At 40.1% G+C, this 26,294-nt stretch overlaps 1 long non-coding RNA gene across 1 annotated transcript; it reads left to right on the top strand.

Moving 5' to 3' along the window:
* The first annotated feature begins 1,269 nt into the window (after positions 1 to 1,269).
* Positions 1,270 to 24,453, top strand: LOC139984937 (uncharacterized). The gene is made up of 2 exons (XR_011799235.1): positions 1,270 to 1,474; positions 22,879 to 24,453. It is a non-coding gene; the product is annotated as an uncharacterized lncRNA (long non-coding RNA).
* Positions 24,454 to 26,294: the final 1,841 nt, after the last annotated feature.

Here is a 26,294-nt window from a genome sequence, read left to right as displayed (position 1 = left end):
TAAACCCCCTACGACACTGTAGTAATTTCCCCCAAAATTTTGGCAATTTTCATGTACACTTGCGTTTTCTAACAAGCTACCAAATTTCAGTCCTAACATATTTCATTTATGCCACTGGTGGCTCTTTTGTTTGTGTTTCTTACTTGTTTTCTTATCCACCACGAACCTAAACAGACACGTAGGGCATATATCCTAGTACACAAGAAAAGGGTCATCGCTGCAATAAAGCAACACAATAACATACAGCTTCGTTATGACCGTTCGTGCGAAGAATTAAAACTATAATCAACGGGGAGTACACGCTAAACTATTTTCGTATGTTGTTCTGCAGAAGTGCTCAGATGTGCTGAATGCATTTGAACACAATTGAACCCTTCTAATAGAGAAAGAATTAAAACCAAAGGTAACGGCTTGTCGGGGTTCCCGTATTTCCGTAGCCCAAAGGAACACAGAGTTCAAGTTTCATAAAACACACAACTCGAAATATACTTCTAACCAGGAGACGATTCTTGTTCCTGTGACAAAACGATTCCACAAACCTGCGGAATCAAGAAGATTGCTTCCTTAATGGGATCCACAACCCTGCAGAATGTATTTCTGTTTTTATTCTTGTGCAAGAATAACATTGACGGTAACATCACTCGCTGACGCCGGAAACATGTGAAAGCAAATGCCATATCAATGCACACTGGACATCCCCTACTTCCTATTCAACCGTTTGCCCTTTAATGAACACATGCTTTTAGAAAATCATTACTCGAGATAGGAATAGACCAGAGACCTTCCCATAGCTTTATTTTGCACACAAGACAGCCTGCATCAATAAACAACCTTTTCCGAGGGGTCACAGGGACTTTTTTTTTTTTTTTTTTTTTTTTGTCTTCAAAGATTTGTTTACATTGAAAACACCGGTCGTTTTGACCTTTTTTCTCAAAAAAATCGTGAGAACAGTGAAAAATGTCAGTCAACTGACCCTATCTTATAGAACTATCTAATACATACAAGGAATCAAATCAGGAGCCTCAGAGGCATATGTAGAGAAATGGCTCTATATTTGGGGAAAATATGTCAAAAAATAACGTTTTTCGGTCTATGTTAAGGCCAAAAAACGGTCAACTTTCTGAAAATATTTCTCCCGAATGCCTCACCATACAGAAAAGATTTTCAGCTCTCCAGAAGCGCCACACTGAAATTCAACTCTACATAGAAACAATTAAGCAATAGCGCCTCAACTTTGTGAGTAATCCCTAGCAATTCAACTCGAGCATTTCTACGGTATAGAATTTCGGTCAACCACAGTTGATATGCTTGCGTCGTTAGGGTCAATGCAATCACTCACGTAAATGAAACGGTAACTATTTAGCACATAATATCATGGCTAAATACTTCTAAGAGGCGTTAGACCTTCTTTTTATGGGCAATTTGACCATCAAGCCTTTGGAGAAGAAGATTCTGACCATGAAATTCTGATACGGTAAGCCGCATACTGTATGCACAGTTTGCACACTGTATGTACTATGTATTGTGTATGTAGCGCAATTGGTATATATTGACTTACCGTTACGCGTGGCTACCAATGTATTACAGAATACATTTGTTTGTTTGGAGGGGGGAAAATCAGTCATATTCCTCACATTCAAGCATCAAATTATATTTTACTTATGAAATAACATGTCTTGAACTCATCAAACTATCAAAAGTCCAGCAGATTTCATCAAAATGATTTCAAATGGGCAAAAAAAGTACATTGTTTGTATCATAACCTCATTTGCATATTTACATATCTAATTAGCTCAATTATAAAAAAAAATTATAAAAATTAAAACTTCATTTCAATACCTATCTGTCAATACTTGGGTCCCTATTGACAAAATGAACAGATTTTAAGTAATTACAATGTGTAAATATTTTCCCCCAGGGGAACAATTATATGATCACAATGGGCATATAAAGGGCTAACCCCGGTCCCACGAACGCGGTCTTGCAAGGATAGGTGGAGCAAAAACTGTAACCGCAGATAAGCCCTGCAATTTGAACCCGCGTTTCAACGAGTTAACTCCGGGCATAGCGGCAGGCTTGGAAAACCTTGGAAAACGTCCGAACCTGGTTATTCCAATAGAGAATATGAACAGCGATCGACAGCTATGCAGTAGGGCTGTAACGGTTAAACGGTTAACCGACCGAACGGCCGGATAAACGTCCGCCGTACATCGTATAAGTTTAACCGTTTTTGTAATGCCAATTACGCAGTCGCAACGGCGCGTCTTCACATCACTTTATTCCCGAAATAGACCGCAACATTTGCTTGCCGAAAATCACGTAACAATTGCAAACTTTATCACGCATCCATACAAAAGATTGGCGGTACGATTGAAGGGATTACCAAGCGGTATGCGACCCGTGAAGCGCCTATTGTTACCCCGTTCGACAACGTGGCGAGTCTGCATCTAATCCTTTCAAATTTATATTGTATTTAAGCAGTAAACGTTTTCTTTATTATGATGTAATTTCAGTTCAGTGTTCCCTCTAAGGTGCGGAATTCCATTCAACAGACTCAGTAATCCCACAAAGAAAACATTTGTCTGCTGGAAATCCCCGCATCGTTTTCTTGCATTCGCGATAAGTTTATACTTAATGCACAACGTATACACTTGACTGTAAAAAAAACTCTGAAAATCAGTAGAGAAATCACCAATTGTGTACGAAAAGTAAGTTGGTACACCTTTCAAATTTTACGAAAGATCGAGTAAAAAACTTTCGAAAAATTCACGCGAAACTGGCATATCGTGCTAAATGCAACTAATGTCATGTAAACAAGGCTCTAGTACACCCAATTATGAATAAAACGTAAGAACACATCTGGTGTTAAGCGGCGAAAAAGTATTTTCTAAAATTTCCAAAATTACGGAGAAAATAATATCCTACCATAGTTAAGTGTATAGCAAATAGCCTAACCACCTCGTCGGTTACGGATCTCACGTAACTACAAAAACACAAGTAATTGTAGGCCTATATTGCGAAGTTTACGTTTTCTACAAGAACATGGGAACAATATTAAGCATTTAGTTAATCATGCCAAGTGGCCTTAAACATGTGATTACAAGGTTTACTTTCATGTATCATGTGGAATGGATTGTCTTGTTCATGCGGAGGAGTCAGTTGCCTGTTTTACTTACCTAGCTGTTACGGGGATCATATTTTACCTACTTTTCTTAAACGTCTAAGATAATAATTCTCATAACTTAACCGAACCTTTACTGACTGACCTTATTAATTCTAGACCATGAAACGTTCCTTGGCAACATGCCAAAAAATTGTTAACAACAGGTGTTAGACAGGGGATGAGCTCACAGTTGTTTGGCAAGGTACCTTGGAAAATGTAGCCTACCGTAGTTGTAGTATAGTGTAAGCTATTGTTAGGCAGTCTAGGAATGGGGCTTTGCCGAACGTTGTTTCATAAAATCGCATGTTTTTTTAAGTTAAACTTTTTAATGATTGTAAGACAGATAGATCTCTTTTCATTTTATAACAAAATAGGCTATGGCTACACTAGCTTGTCATTTCAAAATTTTCATCAGTTTCGTGACAATTTAAATTAAAAAAGTTGTCAGTATTTTGCATCCACAGCTGCGAATATTTTATCGCCAGACGCGCCAAATTTTCCGGGGCGTTAACCCCTGGACCCCCACAAGGGGTTCCACCACATGACCCCACCGGCGGACTACCCCACGCCATTATGCTAAGCGTGATAATTGTGTTTGCTGCGCGAACTCCGGCGGGAAATCGACAGGGTGTTCGCGGGAAATTTTACAATGTTTTCCACTTCCCCTCTGCCTACCCGCCACAATGCACAAATTCAATATATCTGTGACCCATTGTTGTACTTGTAATTGCGTAGGCCTAGCCCTACTACCGTACACTTCTGTAGTAATCGCTTCCTAACAACCAACTTTCCTAACCTTGGCCTAGCTGGTGAAAGCCTTGTAGTCTAGCACTCCATATGATCGCGAACTTCAATACACAATGCCAATATTAAGTAGGCCTAGTAATATTAGGCTTATAACTGCCATACAATGCCTGCGCTATTACAGTAGGGGCTACGCAATTAACAAAGAAATATTTGCTTTAAATATCTCTGTAACAGTTACCGATGAACTGAAAGAGAAACCAAAATCTGTTTAAAACTTCATGAAAACGCGCGATTCGTCTTTTTCAATGCAACGATCGTCAAAACTAAGCAAATACAACCAAATTCTTGACATACGCGTTACGAAAAAACGATACTTGCAGCGCTATTTTGAGAATGTACTTCCGCATCAAAGTGATGGCGCTCTTTCGGAATTATAATCTGAGCTATATAACTCTGATTTTCGGCTCTTATTTTGAGGCAACAGCACGGGTTACGTTTAAACGTTAACCGTTCGGTTAATAGAAACGGTTAACCGGTTAGTGAATTAACCGGAATGACACAGCCCTACTATGCAGTGAGTCTTTTCGCGGGGGGTATATATCATCCAAGCAGCGCACACACGATATTTTCTCCCGGGGCTTTCCCGATTCGGCCAACGTTTACTATCTTTGAAAAGTCAATGCACTGGGCAGGGAAATCATTGTTCCTATCTAAAGCGCAATATTTTGAGTGCAATGAGTGGTACGACTTTTCGCGGGTGTTATGTAAAACAAATCTCTCATAGTTTCCAAAATGAAAATAAAATAAAATGGAAAACCTAATATAATCATATAAATTATATCTAGCAGATATGCCGACTTTGTGTGCGTACAATTGTTCCAACAACTCTGGAAAAAAATCTGCTTTCACACTTTACCCAAAAGAAATATTTAACCCCTAACACAAAATGGTTGGGCTGGGCTCGATGTCTGCACCTGTTTATACTGTACCATTGAACTTGACATAGATGTAAAAACTTTTTTTGGCAAGTTGCCAACGAGAAATACCACTGCAGTTTACTTTGCAAGTATTGCATCAAAGAAGTTATGGGCGTGTAGACTAAACGCTTTACAGTGGCATATTTCAGATTACTACTTTCTAATACAGAGTTCGCAGTATTGGTTTTGGTGTGCTTTTACGAACATTCGCCTCGTCGACTAGGCTTTGCAGGTCTAGAACACTCCACCTTTGTTCAAGGGCGGCGGAAGCACTTTTAATCTGGGGATGGGGGGGGGGCACCGACATCGAAGGGCACTTTGCAGAAATTCGATTGGACTGTTGCAGCCTGATAGTAAGAACCCTTTATAACTCTTATTGATTATCTTATTTGCGTATACACATCACTACATCAACGCCCCTCCCCCCACCTTCAGTGGCGGAGCTTGGGGTATGGTCAGGGGGCGAGAATGGTTTGTAGGCCGGGGCGCTTTCGACACTATCTAAGCGGAGCGCCACCACAGGTTGGCGCGGAGCGTACAGAAATTTTTGGAGTAAAGATACTCCCTAGATTGCCGGTAATGACCCTTTCCGGGCCTTGCTAATTGCAGATAAACGAAGAATAAATGGGTGTCATCGCCATTTTGTCAGAAAATTACACCAACAAAATGTGACAATGTCAATAGGTATTTGAGAGCGCAATAAAATAGTCAATAATCGCGAATAAGTAAAAAGTGGTAAAAAGCTATCAGCAATTTTTTTCTTATTTATATGTTTCAATTATAACATTTTTCTTAAATATATTCCATTGATAACGATTGCTGTGGTTACAACTATTCCATGTGTTATAACTGTACCCACATATTTCCCCTCTATTCAGTTTGAATTCATATGCTTTCACAATTGTTTTATCCGAACGTTACGAAGTTTATGCGCAACTTAAATCCATCAGTAGTATAGAGGGCCCCGGATTGCACCGGTGCAATCCCAATTTTGGATGTATCTTGATTGTCATAAGAGATGTACCCCCTAAGATGGCACCCGTGCAATCCCAACTTGTGATGTACCCCCGGAAAGATGTAGCCATTATGATGGCACCCGTACAATCCCAACTTGTGATGTACCCCCGGTAAGATGTAGCAACTTTGATCGCACACAGTACAATCCCAATGTGTTATCGACTGAGATTGCCTGTCACTGAGATGTATCCATCAATGATCACACACACAGTACAATCCCAATTTGTTATCAGTTGAGATTTTCTGTCACTGAGATGTAGCCATCAATGATCACACCCGTGCAATCCTACTTTGTAACGGACCCAAATTCCCGATAACTGAGATGTAGCCACCAATGATCGCACCCGTGCAATCCCAATTTTTTATCAGTTGAGATTTTCTGTCACTGAGATGTAGCCATCAATGATCTCACCCGTGCAATCCTACTTTGTAACGTACCTGCAGGTTCCCTGTAACTGAGATGTAGCCACCAAAGATCGCCCACAGTCCTAGGTCATTCCCGACCATGATTGGATTTACGATGATATCTATTGAAATATGTATATATGTATTGATCGCCCACCAGTACGGTACCTATATGAGGTCGCATGATAGTATCTTAAGCAGGTTTATTTGAAATCATATTCTTGATAGTTTTCAGCAATGAGACAGGGAAGAAATTCGTAATTCGAGAGGTAAATTAGTATGGGCCCACAGTTTTGGTATATTAATAGAATATTATATTTGGATATCCGAATCGTTTAAGACTTGTTCAATATACTATAATATAGCTACTGATATATATTCGTGAAGTGAACGAATGTGAAATTCTTTGTCTCCTATAACTCAGTCAACGCGTTTTAAGAACGAGCAACATTTTCCCATTATATTCCATGAACCAGCATATTATTGGAAACTTTTTAGCGATATTCTAGTAAGATTAATTGAGGGGGAGGAAGAAGGTCTAAGTGTTTAAATTGATTAAAGGCAATATGCCATGCTGTTGAACAAAGCCTGCGTGAAATTTCCACGTACAGAATGGTCACTTGAATACCGGTAACGAATAAAAGGGGGGAAAATGACCAGAATGTTTCCTCTTTAATCCTAGTTCCTTTAGTGATAATCTAAGCGCAGGCATTGGCTATTGCATTAAAACGATCAGCATACTTATTTTAGGTCGCTGAATTTTTATCTGTATGTTTAATGGTACTCGATAACATGGGTAACGAATAAGCCCTCGCTCATTAAGAAAATAATAATTATGAATGGTAGGTAGATGTCTAATTGTAAGACCCTTTGTGTTCATGATCACAACGAGACCAGCGTATATTTAGTATCCTGGACACGCCTTATGTATAACAAAGAGTTCGTTAGTTTATGAACTGAAAGAGATTGATCAAATTTAACGGCTATTTTTAGGGCCACTGAATAATCCAGAAAGAGCGAGCCTTCCTCCGTTAAACATGCAATCTGTGTCTTTGTGTCTATTTTGTATTGATTTGTTTTTACCCGTTTTCGTAACGTGCATATTCACTAAGGATGAATCTCCAAAAAAAAAGGATGTCTCCAATTTGACGGTCTGGTTTTATTCACGGTAAGCAGGCGCATATATTTAGGAGGGAGATAATAAACTTGCATGCTTTGAAAGTTTTGTCTTTGGCTTTTTTTTTTATTTATTTATTTTTGCTTCATTTTAAAAACACGCATTTTCGTTAAGTCGCCACTCGATTAGATAGGAGCTTCATTTCGTCATGACAGACTGGTAATGTCATGAGAAGGGGTAAAAGTGCGTTGTTTAGATCACACCCTTAACTGTGATGAGCACGCGAGCACAAAATGAGTGACTCAAAGAGCAATGTTGTTTAGATGAGCAATTGAGCAAGTGCTCATATTAGAATAGGCAACAAGAAAAACGCATGATATGGTTTATGTCATGAGCACGCGAGCACTAAATGAGTGACTCAAAGAGCAAAAGAGCACACCGTGAGCATAAAATGAGTGACTCAAAGAGCAAAAGTGCACACCGTGAGCAAAAGAGAGTCGTTTAGATGAGCAAAAGAGCACGTGCTCATATTGATATATTCTAAAAGTATATCATTCAAATTTTTGTTTAAAAGCTCTCATTGCATCGAATGACACCAAGAAGTAAACCCTCACAAGATGAGGTTTCTTTGTAAAATATGCAATAAAGAATTTAACCGTCATTTCAATCTTCGTCGACATGAATCTAACATTCACGCTAGTAATCAAAAGGCGGGAATGATTACTGACAGCGAAGATGACACTGACGGTGTGAATGGTAACTTAAGCGTTATGTGAATACGCGTCGTGTCGGTGTGAAATACAAACATCGTGAAAGTGATTCGACCGATGACCGCAGTGAAGAAGACAATGACCTGGTGGATACTGAGGGAAGTAATGAACATAATAGTTCGGATGAGCCGATTGAAACATCAGACGGTACTGGCAGTAGTGTTAGTGAGGATGATGGTGGTGACGATCACGATGACGAGGATGGTGAACGCACGTATGATGCTGTGGAGACTTGGGTGCACTTGCTCGAACTCAATAAGGCAATGTCAAAGATATTACATCATGGACTGAAGAACAAAGACGAGAGTGACAAGGAGGAGGAGGGTGATAATGTGTACGATGCGGTAGAAACTTGGATGACCTTGATCCAACTCAATAAGGCCATGACGAAGGTTTTACGTCATGGCCTGAAGAACAAATACGAAAGTGATGAGGAGGAGGATGACAACGATGTGTAAGTTGTCGAAGAGACGTGGGTGACTATACGATCGATCTGAAGAAAGAAATAACAAAGGTTTCGTATCGTATAGCATCACAAAACACCTAGGCGTGCTTGTTTGTGCCACAAGGCCGCACCGTCGTGGAATATTTTGATTCATTTGGCCGACAACCCACAACGGTACCAGGCAGTGCATGGTTTCTTCGACACGAAGTTGTTCGTTACAACACACGGCCATTACAATCGTTTAACTCTCACGTGTATGGACATTACTATTTGTATTATCTCTTACATCGGAGTCGTAGACAAAATATGAAGATATCGTAGGAAGGTTTACTGATAAGGGTCACCATAATAATCGAGAAGTATATGACTTCATAAATCCATATTTGTATCTTTGAAGAATCATCATTTGAATATTGACGGTTCATAACTTCTCGTGCTTACTCTGAAGTTTTGTTGTTGTTCAAATGTCAAAACAAAAAATAATGGTATAATGAATTATTAGAAATGAGGTTTGTCGGAACGGGTTCCTTCAGTCTCCTCACCGTTATGGGAACCAAAGTAGTGATGCACTAAAGATATCACTGCTATTTGTATCACCAGTATTTTATTGGTTGGCGGAATGTTGCACAAATTCATTAAATAAAATAATAAATAAATAAAAAACTGTAGAAACATCGCTTTCTTTTCATTTTGACTCGACTTTGTATTCAAAATATAAGGTTTTCCACATGTCCAGTGTATAGGGTCAACCAAGCGTCCTTTTTTTTTGCCTATTCTGATATGAGCACGTGTTCAATTGCTCATCTAAACGACTCTCTTTTGCTCACGGTGTGCTCTTTTGCTCTTTGAGTCACTCATTTTATGCTCACGGTGTGCTCTTTTGCTCTTTGAGTCACTCATGTTATGCTCGCGTTGCTCACGGTGTGCTCTTTGCTCACGGTGTGCTCTTTTGCTCTTTGAGTCACTCATTTCATGCTCGCGTTGCTCACGGTGTGCTCTTTTACTCTTTGAGTCACTCATTTTGTGCTCGCGTTGCTCACGGTGTGCTCTTTTGCTCTTTGAGTCACTCATTTCATGCTCGCGTTGCTCACGGTGTGCTCTTTTACTCTTTGAGTCACTCATTTTGTGCTCGCGTTGCTCACGGTGTGCTCTTTTACTCTTTGAGTCACTCATTTTGTGCTCGCGTTGCTCACGGTGTGCTCTTTTGCTCTTTGAGTCACTCATTTAATGCTCGCGTGCTCATGACATAAACCATATCATGCGTTTTTCTTGTTGCCTATTCTAATATGAGCACTTGCTCAATTGCTCATCTAAACAACATTGCTCTTTGAGTCACTCATTTTGTGCTCGCGTGCTCATCACAGTTAAGGGTGTGATCTAAACAACGCACTTTTACCCCTTCTCATGACATTACCAGTCTGTCATGACGAAATGAAGCTCCTATCTAATCGAGTGGCGACTTAACGAAAATGCGTGTTTTTAAAATGAAGCAAAAATAAATAAATAAAAAAAAAAGCCAAAGACAAAACTTTCAAAGCATGCAAGTTTATTATCTCCCTCCTAAATATATGCGCCTGCTTACCGTGAATAAAACCAGACCGTCAAATTGGAGACATCCTTTTTTTTTGGAGATTCATCCTTAGTGAATATGCACGTTACGAAAACGGGTAAAAACAAATCAATACAAAATAGACACAAAGACACAGATTGCATGTTTAACGGAGGAAGGCTCGCTCTTTCTGGATTATTCAGTGGCCCTAAAAATAGCCGTTAAATTTGATCAATCTCTTTCAGTTCATAAACTAACGAACTCTTTGTTATACATAAGGCGTGTCCAGGATACTAAATATACGCTGGTCTCGTTGTGATCATGAACACAAAGGGTCTTACAATTAGACATCTACCTACCATTCATAATTATTATTTTCTTAATGAGCGAGGGCTTATTCGTTACCCATGTTATCGAGTACCATTAAACATACAGATAAAAATTCAGCGACCTAAAATAAGTATGCTGATCGTTTTAATGCAATAGCCAATGCCTGCGCTTAGATTATCACTAAAGGAACTAGGATTAAAGAGGAAACATTCTGGTCATTTTCCCCCCTTTTATTCGTTACCGGTATTCAAGTGACCATTCTGTACGTGGAAATTTCACGCAGGCTTTGTTCAACAGCATGGCATATTGCCTTTAATCAATTTAAACACTTAGACCTTCTTCCTCCCCCTCAATTAATCTTACTAGAATATCGCTAAAAAGTTTCCAATAATATGCTGGTTCATGGAATATAATGGGAAAATGTTGCTCGTTCTTAAAACGCGTTGACTGAGTTATAGGAGACAAAGAATTTCACATTCGTTCACTTCACGAATATATATCAGTAGCTATATTATAGTATATTGAACAAGTCTTAAACGATTCGGATATCCAAATATAATATTCTATTAATATACCAAAACTGTGGGCCCATACTAATTTACCTCTCGAATTACGAATTTCTTCCCTGTCTCATTGCTGAAAACTATCAAGAATATGATTTCAAATAAACCTGCTTAAGATACTATCATGCGACCTCATATAGGTACCGTACTGGTGGGCGATCAATACATATATACATATTTCAATAGATATCATCGTAAATCCAATCATGGTCGGGAATGACCTAGGACTGTGGGCGATCTTTGGTGGCTACATCTCAGTTACAGGGAACCTGCAGGTACGTTACAAAGTAGGATTGCACGGGTGAGATCATTGATGGCTACATCTCAGTGACAGAAAATCTCAACTGATAAAAAATTGGGATTGCACGGGTGCGATCATTGGTGGCTACATCTCAGTTATCGGGAATTTGGGTCCGTTACAAAGTAGGATTGCACGGGTGTGATCATTGATGGCTACATCTCAGTGACAGAAAATCTCAACTGATAACAAATTGGGATTGTACTGTGTGTGTGATCATTGATGGATACATCTCAGTGACAGGCAATCTCAGTCGATAACACATTGGGATTGTACTGTGTGCGATCAAAGTTGCTACATCTTACCGGGGGTACATCACAAGTTGGGATTGTACGGGTGCCATCATAATGGCTACATCTTTCCGGGGGTACATCACAAGTTGGGATTGCACGGGTGCCATCTTAGGGGGTACATCTCTTATGACAATCAAGATACATCCAAAATTGGGATTGCACCGGTGCAATCCGGGGCCCTCTATACTACTTCCATCTTCTATTCGTTGAAAGTCCGATATTGGGGGGGGGGGCACACCCCTCAGTCCGACAAGTTTTCGGTCCGAAAATGAAATACACGTTTTCAGTCCGAAAATATAATACACGTTTTCAGTCCGAAAATGAAATACACGTTTTCAGTCCTAAAATGAAATACACGCTTTCAGACTGAAAACGTGTAATAAACGTTTTTCAGTCCGAAAATGAAATACACGTTTTCAGTCCGAAAATGAAATACACGTTTTCAGATTGAAAGCGTGTAATATACGTTTTTCAATCCGAAAATGAGATACACGTATTCAGTTTGGCAATGAAAGCAGTTTTAATGCCATAATATCACCAATAAACAACACTGGAATGCGAGGTGGGAGTTGCGAGGTGGGATCATTTCGGCAAGTAATCATCACGCACGGTTGCGTTCTTGTTCGGTCGTAGGATGTCATGGATGGTGCGTAGTCACTTAATTATCCATGTTGTTGCATGGGTTGAGCCCAGGGATTATTTGAAATCACGTTATTACTTTTTCACCCATACAGTGGGGGCTTTTTTTCATTTTAGACGAAACACTGCTCTATTCCGCACCAAGATGCATGTAAATTGTAAATTTTATTTTCGGACTGAAAAGGTGTCGGACTGAAAACTCGTTTTTTCGGACTAAAAACATGTATTTTATTTTCGGACTGAAAACGTGTTGGACTGAAAAGTCGTTTTTATCGGACTAAAAAACGTGTATTTTATTTTCGGACTGAAAACGTGTATTTTATTTTCGGACTGAAAACGTGTCGGACTGACAACGTGTACCCCCAAATATTTGGCACTGTGCCACGATTTCAGTTCGAGCTCTACAGTCTACACTATTTAACAGCTGGTCCTGCGATTTGTGTTTTATGTTTTAAGATGATAGCAATTAACCAATCACATATTTCAATTGGTAAACGTCATTCATCAACCCTGTAGATAGCGAATGTAAACTCCACCCATATTCCCTATATGGACGTTTACTACGAGCTTCATTGACCATGATTTTGACTCGGGGACACCCAGTCTAAACGGCGGGAAAAAGTTCAGCACATCGGTTTCATGTCTATAAACATGTTCCCGCATCGGGATATGTACACAGCAATAATTCTTTACGGTCAATTGTAAGTCTTGTCTTTTTAAGTTAGCAAACATGTGTGATGTGGCTCTTGTTTTACTGAATCCAGAATGCATACATTCTAGTTATCCTTTTATTTTTACTTTGGTATGTGATTTACAAATTTTTCTTTTATACAGGCCTATAAGATTGTAAAATTTTACGGGCCTGATGAGTAAGTAACTAGGCTACGTGTTAGTTGGGCTACTACATATAATGTTCCTGATTATCGATCAAATAGAATCCAGTAACAGTAAGCCTAGATTAAATTTTTCAGTTTGTACTTTATTTGGCTGACCGTTCTGCCGTAGCCTTTCTCTCCCATACGCATACAGATGTCTCAGTACATTGGAGCGTTGCGGCATATCCCATCAAGTTTCGACATATTATTTTCGTCGCACCAAATGCCAAGCAATGCGAATACTTCATCTTCCGACCACATACTTCGCTGTCTACTTCTGCGACATATTGTACAGGAAAATATCGATAATAATAATAATAAAAATGATGGCCTTTCCGGTTATCTGGACGTCTTCAAGAAAAGCAACTCAAACTTTAAACTGTATGTATGCGGATGTACACGGGCAGCTATACAATGTGTACTACTCAGCAATGCCTTATGAAATTCCTTCATTTTCGCTGCATCGGTCCATTGTACAAATGGACAACCAATATGAAAATAGACACAGTTAATGTCGATACAGAAATAAGCAAGCGGCGCAAACCACAACTGATAAAATCCATCGTATCTTTTACACCCCAAGGCAATAGTTTATTTACATTGATTAACGTTTACCCGGGCTTAGCTGTCCTAACCCCGCCTCTCATGAGGGGCTTGATCAAGCTCGGGCTTGCTCCGTTCCCACGGAGTAAAAGGGTGGATCAAGTTGCCCTAGCCTCGATAGGTCGATCAAGAGTGAAGCAAGCCCGCGTTCGTGGGAACAGGCCTTAAAGTAGCCCTCTTACTGACCAACGCGTATGACTCATCACCTTGACAAGCTGGTTGAACTATTCTATTCATCAGGAGGATCTTAAACGGTGTTTCTACATGGGCGGCGATCCTGGGGGGGGGGGGATATATCCCCCCATGAAAATGGGTGGAGGGGATGTAACAGACCATATCCCCCCCACCAAATGCCAGGGATAAGAATATTTTCATGCCTTTATATGCATCATCGTGAATGTACGGCTCTTTTTAGCTTCATTTCTCGCCTACCATAAACGCAGCAGTGGCGTCACCAGACTTTTCAGTCAGACTTAGGTGGATACGGATCGCCGTCCTGGGGAGGGGTCTAAGGGGAGGGGGTTCCCCCTCCAGGCGCGGCAGAACTGGAAAATTATTGGGGGGGGGGGCTAATGTGTAGAGACTATCTAAGCGGAGCGCCACCATCAGTTGGCGCGGAGCGTACAAGAAATTTTTGGGTTTTTCAAACCCCCAGATGGCCGGAAACGGCACTTCCCGTGTGTTTTATGCTGCGAATACCTAGCCCTAAAATATGGGTCTCAAGCCTGCAGTTTGTCAGATTGCACGTAAAAGTCTGTAAAAACATTGTAACGTGTATATTCGATGGTGTTTTAAGAAAGTAGCTATTACTCGTAGTGTACTCGCAAAGACGTTTTTGAGTGTAGTAAGGGGATGTTGGAGAACTGGCTGAAATGAAGCAAGTCATTGGCCTAACTTGCCTAAGACGAAGTTGTGTTGCGCTTACCGGTACTCACACTCACTGCTTCCACTTTTCACGGGGCGTGAAGACGCGGTTGGGGTGACAATGTGGTCTATAGCCAGGGGACGGGCCGAGGGTCTCCCCAGCATTTACTAAAATTATTACACCTATATAGTATACGTGTGCATCGGATAGATCGACAAGTATGCATTGAAAAATGGGTAGATGCACGTTTCGGAGCCTTGGTAAATATTGGGGGGGGGGGGGGCTTATCATGCATTTGCCCCCTCAACTTTTTCATTGGGGGCTGAGCCCCCAAGCCCCCCGGTTCCGCCGCCACTGCCCCCCTCCCCTTTGGAAAATTTTCGCATACGGAGGATGGGCTAGATGCAAAATGCTGCCACATTTGATGCTAAATTCGATCTGAAGATATCTCCAGAAATTGCTATTTTTGAGGTAATGATTTTAACAAGGGGCAGAATTTTGCAGAGGATATGAACCACATGCTGTCGATATTATGCCTAACCCTATATCAATAGAACCTACATTTGTTGAATTAATGTGTGCATGACCCCCGACTCCTTTCTTATCTTTCTGTTTTCGCCCATTATCTGTTAAGATGTAACAGGTTCCAGCATCGTTATTGGCTCCTATCAGGGATCTCACTGAAACGCAGTGCGATATTTTCAAATAAACCGTCTTTATAAAGCAAGAATAGTTGACTGTAGGCTTCATTGGCCCTATAACAACAAAATGTATTATTGCGCCCACCGTATTGATATAGTACATATATGCACCCTCATAGTATTCATATAGGCCCTATAGTAGGCCTACACACGTACATGTATGTTCCCTCGAACCGCTGAGAATCTCATGTTACCAGGGTAATGCTTAATACACGTTTCACCTGGATGCCCTAGCAATCGGTACCTAGGAATGTAACTATGTGTAATTGTGTATTGCATGTGTATAGGCCTATAATAGCCTGCATGAGGCCATTTTCTTCATGGAATAATAGAAAAGAGCTCTCGAACATTCTAACGTAGTGCCTGAAACAAGATTGACAGGGGCAATTTTCCCAAAATAACACCCGATATTAAAAAAAAAGTATTTTGGATCCTGATTATAAGATATTTCGGACATGATATCCCTATTTTATAGTTGGGTATATGCCGCTTGGAAACCTCGGGAAGTGCCGTTTCCGGCCATCTAGAGGGTTTGTAAATCCCAAAATTTTCTTGTACGCTTCGCGCCAAATCATGCTGGCGCTACGCTTAGATAGTCAACAAGGTCATATCCCCCCCACTCTGAAGTACGGATCGCCGCCCATGTGTTTCTATATAATTAGGGTTGCATTAGATAAATAAATTGGTAGTTACTTGCTTCAACATTTAATGATGCATATTCTACGGTAATTTTCTTGAAAACAATATTAAGTTCGATATGATAAGACGTTTTATAAGCGAATCTCGGCTGTGACGTTGTAGGTGAACACTGTGCATTGCGTGGCTGTACCCTATTGCAGAGTACAGGATACACATATTACGTAACGGCGTGCCCACCGAAGAAAGCGAAACTTATATTTTTCTTAGAAGACATTCGATTGGATTGTACTTGGTCCGATTGAAGATAGTGACCAATGAAAATGAATTTAACATCAATTTAAAGTTAAGAAAAAATCCTTTCCAAAACCGTTTGAACTAAATTTGTCAATGAATATTCAAGAGGATGGTTACGCAAACAAAGTACGGCTATCAAATGGTGATTTTCTTCAGTATTTACTTTGTGTTATCAATGAGGATTTTGAGTTCGATATTTATTAACCTTGCATCGTAAATCACCAAAGTCCGATAGAATTTCGAACTGTAATGTTAAGAAAATAACAGAATTTGAGAGACAACACATTTCTCTGTTTAGTGCCGTTTGAACCAATTTGTTTCGGTATAAACTTTTCACGTTATGGCTGTAGGAAAATGGTCTGTATGGTAAAGTCATAGGCCTAAAACTGCGGCGGTCGAACTCAGTTCGCGTGCCGCACAGGGAATGGCGCTAAGGAATTGATATGGATCGGCCGTTTTCAAGCAGCTTGTTATAATTGCCGGATGTTTCTGTGTGTAGAATGAATGTATCTCACTGTTTGTGAACATTTGGCGTTTGTTCCTATATTTTGAGTCGATTTCATGATGGTAGGCTAAGCCACAAACTTCTTCACCTTATATTTGTCAGTGAACGGTTACCGCCGAAATTCAAAATGTGTGACGTCATCAAAGCTTAATAAATTCCGGTGAACCTTGGGTCAGCTTCCCAACTGTTACACTAGAAAAACAAACTTTCTACTCTGCTGGTAAATTCAATGTGTTTGGGATCATTACACATAACAAATAGCCTATATACAGCGCGTGGCGGCATGCAGCAGTACTCATAATCACTTCGTATAACAGCGCATTTATTACAGTGGTCGGTATTCGGTGCTTAAATAAAGCCGGGTTAGTCAAGAAAAATGAAGTGCGGACACTAAGGACAACGGAAGAATGAGTCCGTTTTCGACATTTTTAAAGACCTACAGTAACAAACTTTCGTGCCAGTCTACATAGGCCACATATGCGGCGTGTTACCACTGGCTGAAGTCATAGGCGTACGGGACCATTTCAGTTTGGGGGGGCAGAACTTTTTGTGCCCGAAAGTTCCCGTGACGCTATCTAAGCGGAGCGCCACCATCGGTTGGCGCGTAGCGTACAAGAAAATTTTGGGCACACAATGCCTCTCAGATTGCCGGAAACGTCACTTCTGAGGCCTTGCAAGTTGCATCTAAACATTCTTTATTTTATAATCTCACGTTTTAGAAATTTACACTTCCCCAAAAATTTGGTATATTAGAAGAAGAAAAAATGGTAACATCACTTTGAAGGGGAAAAATGGGACAGTATATTTTTTAAGCTCCTATTTAGTTACCTTATTTATTATTTTAACACAGTACTCAGCTACCTCCAGAAAACAACGACACGTAAGCGGGATAATGTCGCTGTGTCGGGTGAGACTGCAATTTGTCTCACAAAAAAGTACAAAATATAACAAAATATATGATAAACCCGTACTTCTATGCTTGTAGGCACCCCCCCCACCATCCATGAAAAAGAAAATGTTTCTTCTATATACACTCATGTTGGGGATATCCAGGTCAAGGGCGGCGGAAGCACTTTTAATCTGGGGGGCACCTACATCAAAGGGCACTTTGCAGAAATTCGATTGGACTGATGCAGCCCTATATTTAGTACCCTTTATAACTCTTATTGTATTATCTTATTTGTGTATACACATCACTCCATCAACGCCCCCCCCCCCCCTAAAGGAAAATATGCATACTAGCACTGCAATTTCCAATACGCAAATTGGGAAACAAGGAACAAGTTTTCTCTTGAGACAAAATGAGGTGAAATCATGCTAGTTGCTAATGTAGGAATCTTCCGAATTAGACTGTTTTTTTTTTCTTGTTAATATCTTAACAAATTTTCCATTCGAAATAGTTTTAAGTTTGACCCACAGAAATTCATTAAATGTCACATGCTGAGCCAGGATTTGCAAAGTTGTATGCACGACTATCTGAGCGGAGCGCCACCATCGGTTGGCGCGGAGCGTACTATAAAAATTTTTGGTTTTACAAACCCCTCAGATGGCCGGAAACGGCCCTTCCCGAGTGTTCATTATGGTTCCCTGGCCTCTTGCTAACTTGAGGCACCTCAATTTTCATATAGAAAAAAGGCACATTTTTAACCTGAGGAAAAGTGGGGGGGGGGCACGTGCCCATGTGCCCCCCGGTTCCGCCGCCCTTGGTCCAGGTAAACAATTGACAAGTTAGGAAAAAAATTGATCTTGCAAAAAGCGTGGTAGCCCAGATGAAGCGCGCTTACGGTGGTGTTACACGGAAATATTCGGGCATAATGATGCTGCATAAAGAAAATCATGGAATTGTCGGGCAAAAATTTGAAAAAGATTCGGGCAAGCTACTGCATATTTATATTCCAGATGACAAGAAATTCGGGCAAAAGTCCTGAAAAATTCGGGCAGCCTAAAAAAAATATATATATATATATATATATTATTTTTTTCTCCTCTTAGGCTGCCCGAATTTTTCAGGACTTTTGCCCGAATTTCTTGTCCTCTGGAAATTTGGGGGGGCAGTCTGCCCCCCTGCCCCCCCGCCTCGTACGCCTATGGCTGAAGTCCAAGAGAAGTAGGCCTAAGTTAGGTCCTAGTAGTAGTAATGCTAATAGTATTATGGAAACTAACTAACCTTGTACGAAAATAATAACATTTATTTACTTCACGTAGAGCATAGGTTGCATGGTGGGTACAATTATGATATAACATATTACCCTTTGTTTTAATGACAAAGCACATTAGGAATGTCCTAGAAAGAATATTTTGGCAACATTCCTTGGTTATTTATTTTGGACACAAACATAAAACAGTGTTGGCAACTGAAACTACTAGGTCTAGGCCTAGGCCCTAAATGATTTTAATGATAAATTGGAATCATACTGTACATACCTAGGGCTAATAAGTAGATTAGATATTTATTTCTTTTCAAAATCCAGGGAAACAAGGGGCGTAGCCAGAATTTTCAAAGCTGTAGGCACGACTATCTGAGCGGAGCGCCACCATCGGTTGGCGCGGAGCGTACAAGAAAATTTTTGGTTTTATAAACCCCCCAGATGGCCGGAAACGGCCCTTCCCGAGTGTTCATTCTGGTTCCCTGGCCTCATGCTAACTTGAGACACCTCTTTCAATATCACTTTTAAACTCCAAAACAAACGAGTTAAAATAGTACGTTATGCAATATCATACAACACCTTATTGTATTCTGGTCATTTGATTGGTCAATTGCTCGTTTATTGCATGCAAAATCCGCTCTATTCCACACTATGAAATAGAAACATGGGTTATATTTTTTGATAGCACTTTTTTCAATAGTAAGATCAGACCAACCTGTCTGTTTAAAGCAGTCTGTTGCATGAGTGCATTTTACCCGTCTTAATATATATAATATGTTGTATAAAACAAATATTGAATGGTTTTCATTCGTGCAATAGTGCGATTATTCATGAGTTGGAAGATGTAGTGTTCAAGCTCATTCAACGAGGCGCAGCCGAGTTGAATGGAACATTGCACTCATAACCATTCATTATTTGTATACTACATAATGTATTTAGAATTAGCAAGGTACATGTACGGAGTAGTCTTACTTTTCAAATTGTGATACTTGTAGATACAAAGAAAGGCCAGAATTGTCTTTGATACAACTATAGCCAGTAATTGTCTTTGCTACAACTGTCACTAGTAAATGTTTTAAGTTAGCCTAATAATAGAAGGCGAGAGCTATCCGACGATTGCCATCTGATGCAAATATCTTCAGCACAGCATCAACGTCAATTGCAAAGTCTCTGTGGATGTCAGTGGAGTAGCCAGGATTTTTCAGTGGGGGGGGGGCGCTGGGGGGTTGACCATTTCCCGGGTGGGCGTCTTGTAACTATCTAAGCGGAGCGCCACCATCGGTTGGCGCGAAGCGTACCAAGAAAATTTCAGATTTCAATATCTGCCAGATCGCTGGAGATGGCACTTGCCAGGCTGGATAGCAGCCATCTAGTTGCGTAATTTCGGGAGAAAATACAAATTCGTCACTCCGGAAATCTGCAATAAAGTTCATGCAGCCTTAATTTTTGGTGAATTATTTCAGTTATTAGAGATTCCAATTGACATCAACATTAGAACCCAGTACAAGTTGACAAATGATGGGGCGAACTGGGAACCCCAGCCCCATTTTGCCCTATGTTTGGATAGAATACCCCTCATTTGTTCAAACCCATGACAACTGACAATCTGTGAATAAGTTTACTTCGAAATGGGCACACTATATTGCAACAAGTCGGTCAAGGAATGACCCCAGGGCCTTAGATATAGGCCTATAGGAACGATACCCCAAAATGTCCCCGGACATACTATAGGCGAAGGAAGCTATCCGCCGCGACTGCATGTGCGACTGCGGTCGAAGGGTCGTTCATGAGTGGTCATCATGGAGATTCGAGACCGTTCAGACCAATAATATATTTTTCGCACATGTAATTTTTTTTCGACACCCAAAATCCCAGTGGGAGGGCGACTAGGGGGCGACAAGCTTTCATGGGGGCTGTCTCACCCACGCCCCCCTCCCCTTGGTTACACCACTGGTGGATTTGCATGAGTGCCAAACCGCTGAATTTCTCTTCATTCATTGTAGAACGCACGTAGTTTTTTATTCTGCGCATTGCGCTGAAAGACCTTTCAGAATTTGCCGAAGCTATTGGCATAGTTAATCATGGTTAGTATTAATTAGATGTTAAAAACCTGACAAGATCGGATCCTAGTCTTTTTCGGCGGGAAGAGTGCTAAATGAAACGGCACGCGATAGAAATTACAGCCTAGATGACAGAAAAATAGGTCACCTAATTTAGCCATATTCTTGCTACGTTCATTTCAATAGTTTTTCCTGTCTAGACTCTTAAACTCGTCCAGCAAGCTTATGGATTTTGAATTATGGGTGTTTAAAAAAAAGTAACTTGGCCAAAAAAATTGTAGGCCCGGGCCTACAGTGCTACAAACTGGCTACGCCCTGTAGGCCCGGGCCTACAGTGCTACATACTGGCTACGCCCCTGGTTCAAACTTGCAAGTACTCTTGTAATGTGGGCACGGCACCTGGACCTATGGCCAGCTTTAACAATGTAATCAGGGGCGGCGATTTGTTTCAAATATTGGGGGGGGGGGGGACACTTGCTTTGGTGCAGGCGCGTAGCAACTTTCATCACCCAAATTGTTCATGCGCTTTGTTACGTCTTGTGTATATATATATATATATATATATATATGCATATATCCAGGATTTTCTAATCCGGGGGTGCGAATTACTATCAAAGCAGAGCGTACAAGAAAATTTCTGGTTTCGATAGCCCCTCAGATCACAGGAAATGGCACTTGGGCTTGAAAATGACCAACCAGATGAACACTTTTGCGGTTCTGCCTGGGAACCAAGTATTTCCCAATAGTTTTTTCCATCCATAACCTGTTTCAAGATTGTCACCAGACGCACATCATGTTCAACCTCATCGCATCTCCTGTGGATCATTGCTTTTGTATGTAATACTACCTAACGGCCCGCAATACCCATCAGCCCCACTTTTCAAGGTTTTAACTTTTAAGCCCATTATTTGTTCAGAATTTGAATAATAAATTTACTTCAAAATATACCCATAATGTTGTACAAAATTTCATCTATGGACAACCAATATAGAAAAAAAAACCTTCAACCCCTAACAGACTGATCAAAATTGCACGAGTAGAGGGAAGCATGATCAAGAATGTTGGTCAGGGAATTTTCGAAAATTCAGACACAGTTAATTTATTGGTGTACAAATATTAAAACCTGTTATAACAGCTACTATAAAACTTCAATATCATAAAAAATACAAAAAATATGCTCGAGAGGAGTCATTGACCTCATGCAGCATGTGTTGGATGAGTTTAAGCCACTGCCAAATATGATTTGGATAAATGATCTCACACATTATTTTCTATTTATAGCCACACAAAAAACTATGCCACCAAATAATGGGGGACATGTCCCTTCCATGATCGCCGTCCATGACTGTAATTATTAACATGGAGATTCCCATAAGAAACCTGTAGATTTTACAATACAGCCTAAAATCAAATAAATCCCATCATTCTTTCAACATTCTAACTAGTATAACAATAGCATATCGGGGGCAATAAAGATGATGATCTGAAAGGTCACCTTTTTTTCTTAATATTGATATCTTTCTCAATTTATATTTGTGTAAAAGTAAGTTGGCCTGACGTTTCGATCCTAGCAGGATCTTCTTCAAAGGCTAAATGACAAGTTACAGTAACAGAAGGGACAAAAACACACACAGAAAACAGACAGGTTAATGAGCATGGTGAACACAATGAGATAGATGTAAGGGGATTAGTAGACAAGGGATGGAGAGAAGAAAGAAACCAACAGGGGAAGAGGAGAGGTGGGAGATAAACAGTTGAGGGACAAAAATGGGATTAATCCTCTCTTTCTCTTTCAAGCCAACTTACTTTTACACAGGCTCTCTAGTGGATAAGCAGTTTGTTAACGGTTTTATTTTATTTCAATTTATATTTGTAGGAATTGCTAGCAGCTATCGACACAGTTCGTACAAAGAAATCTTATTCCTACTGCTGAGGTGTGACAATGGCTCTAGCTATATACAGGAACTGTCACATAAAGCTAGAGAGATACAGACTTGGTATAAGTCTGGTGAGCAAGGAGATGGAGGAGACTTCTTGTATAGAGGACAGAAAAAGAGTGCATGGAAAAAAAGGGGGAGTGTAAATTGGACTTACCATTATTGAGTGGATCCTTTAAACAGAGTAGGCTAAAGCGGTCGGTCATAAAAGAGGCATCCTCTTTGGGAAAGTAACTACCGCCATTTTCGACAGTAATTCCTGTTTTGAAATAGTTGAAGTTGACGCCATACAGCTCAAAGAATTCAAGCAAGAGACCGCCATAATTGATTGGTTCTGGGGGAACATGTAACTGTAGAGAAAGAGGAGAAAACTTCACAATTCAATAAAAGAGATTATGGGATCAAGTCTGGACTAAACAAAAAAATCCCACCCAAATTAGACCAGAAAGCCAGTAGGCTTATTGTGATTCCTTGCTAATTGAGATTATAATCCCATGCTTTCGTCATTGTTGATTAAATTGATCGGCAAGGTTCTTTCACTGACTGTGGACATACCTACTAAATATGTTAACTTACCATATTTACAAGCTATTTTTAGCAAAAATCAACTAAAGCCATGCCCACTAATAAATGTGCATAATATCACATTGAAGATACATTACCATGTACCTGCTATCTACCAACACCTTCACACAAAGTATGATTCAATTCTGAAAATGTTTTCATTTGACCCTGTGACCTCATTAATATTCTTGAGATGAGCACCAAAATTAAAAAGGTTCATCTACTCAGTATGGCGCATATATGTACCAAGTATGACTTCAATCCAACTTGTTGAGTTATTGTGTTCACAAGCATATAGGCGTAGGAGCCTGATTTGATTTGGGGGGGCTGTAACGACTTGCCCGAAAAATATAACCAAAATTTTTCGCGCGCTACGCGCGCGTTCAACATCTTAAAGCAGCATTTTGCGTTTGGTCGCCGTTTTCTACTTTTTTGATATATCCATCCAGTTTTTTACATATATCAATCACAAAACAGCAAACTAAGATATTAGCCAAGAAAATATCTTGGAGAAAACAAAGTTGAAAGTTGCAAATTTTTCGACTTTTATGCCACCATTTGAAGTAAGATATAAATAGATAAGCTAGTTATGTATGTCGTTATGGCATAGTGGAGTCAGTGCGGTTGAGAAAAATCATAGAAAAGGACGCAAAATGCTGCTTTAATGTGCTATCATATAGGCATTCATCGGTTATTACATCACATGCCGATAACCGATGAATGCCTATATGACATGCACAATAAGGTGTTAAATGCGCGCGAAGCGCGCAAAAATTTTGGTTTTATTTTCCCTGTTATTACCCTTCCATATTGGTTATAATTATTGGGGAAGTCGTTACAATAATAACGATAATAATAATATCAGTTTAACCATTGAAAAACACATTGCAAATTATTCTTCTTTCCGTAGGTGCCCGAAAAATTCTCAGCATATTGCCCGAATTTTCACCCCCCAAAAAAATGAAAAACACATTGCAAGTTATTCTTCTTTCAGTAGGTGCCCGAAAAATTCTCAGCATATTGCCCGAATTTTCACCCCCCAAAAAATGAAAAACACATTGCAAATTATTCTTCTTTCAGTAGGTGCCCGAAAAATTCTCAGCATATTGCCCGAATTTTCACCAAAAATTTTGGTTGGGGGGGCTGCAGCCCCCAGCCCCCCGCCTCCTACGCCTATAATCACAAGCCAAGGGCGTCACACACACACAGACATGCACATGTTTGTATTACATTCAGACCGAGGACCCCATTGTATTTTCAGTTGTTCAAGTCCACGTACCCTTACCTTAACAATACCCCATACAATAGAATTCTTCCGAGGACGTGGTGATTCTTTAGATATCACAACCGAGGATTCTTTTGTTCAAGTCCTTGGTCAAATACAAAACAAATGCACACACACACACATGTTTGTATTACATTCAGACCGAGGACCCCATTGTATTTTCCATTGTTCAAATCCACATACCATAACCTTAACAGTACCCCATACAATAGAAATCTTCCGAGGACGTGGTGATTCTTTAGAAATCACAACCGAGGACCTGAAATTGTTTTGTTCAAGTCCTCGGTCAGAATACAAAACAAACGCACGCACGCACGCACACACACACGCAATCAGCATCACATAGATTCCTTGAGCCTTCAGGCAAGGAATCAAAAAGGCAGCTTACTGATGTCTATAGCCACAAACAGAGGTGGAATTATTTCCTTAGTAGAGTTGCAGTAATGTAGTTGTGGTTGTGGTTGTCATAAACTAGAAGAGCTTCCTCAACTGTTCTCAGACCTAACAAGAGCCCAAGGGCACTGTGGTTCATTGCATAGGGGTATATGACAATACACATAGTATTATCAAGCAAGATTGGGCTCAAATAGTCAAGTAATTGTGGTCCTACATGTACCCATAAAGTAACCAACAGTATAGCCAACACTTTTGTGATCACAAATTGTGATCGGATTATGATCAAAAAGCACTTTTGAGATCTGAACATGGCGTCGAAAATGTAAGAGATATACTGTTAGGTCATCTACAAGCAGGTCAACAGATATGATAACATTGGTGACCACAGATGACATGACCGTGAAATTTGAAAATGTTCCACCACCCCATTCACAACTTGTCCCAAAATATCAACCGTGGCATTGGCATTTAATTGCATTAAATGTCTAAAAATTAACTTTGAACTTGTATACATAACTACACACACAAAGGTCACCCGGAGGTCAACCAATTGACCTTTCTGATCGGTGAGACCTAAATAGAGCATCAAAACTGTAAAAATTCAAACATTTTTTCTTTACCCATTTCCCCCCCCCCCCCCCCAAAATACTAGTTTTTTTAACATTAATTAATTTTTAACATTAAAAACTTTGCAAACGAAGGTCCCACGGGGGTCAACCTATTGACATTAATGATCAGAAGGTACCTTTGACATCTGAAAATAGCATCGAAACTGTAAAAATCCCCAAAACAAGTAAAGGTCACCATAGGTCAAATTGAGGTCAAAGGTCATCCAGATGCGGGTTGACAATTGGATTACATTGAAGCAATTTCCAACCCTAACGGACAATTCGTTCTCAAGTTATCGCCAAAAAACTAGTTTTTTATCATTAATTGACCTTTGGTGACCTCGGATCACATGACCGTTAAGTTTGAAAATATTTCCCTATACCATTTGCAACTTGTCTCAAAATATCAACTGTGTAACACCTTGGCACTGGGAGTTATTACACTAAATGTCTGAAGATTAACTTTGACCTCATATAACTTAACATACAAAGGTCACCTTGG

This window comes from Apostichopus japonicus, chromosome 17, assembly GCF_037975245.1.
Source record: "Apostichopus japonicus isolate 1M-3 chromosome 17, ASM3797524v1, whole genome shotgun sequence".
NCBI classification, from domain to species: domain Eukaryota; kingdom Metazoa; phylum Echinodermata; class Holothuroidea; order Aspidochirotida; family Stichopodidae; genus Apostichopus; species Apostichopus japonicus.
Note: the sequence above shows the minus strand (reverse complement) of the source record. Positions and strands in the feature narration are given on the sequence as shown.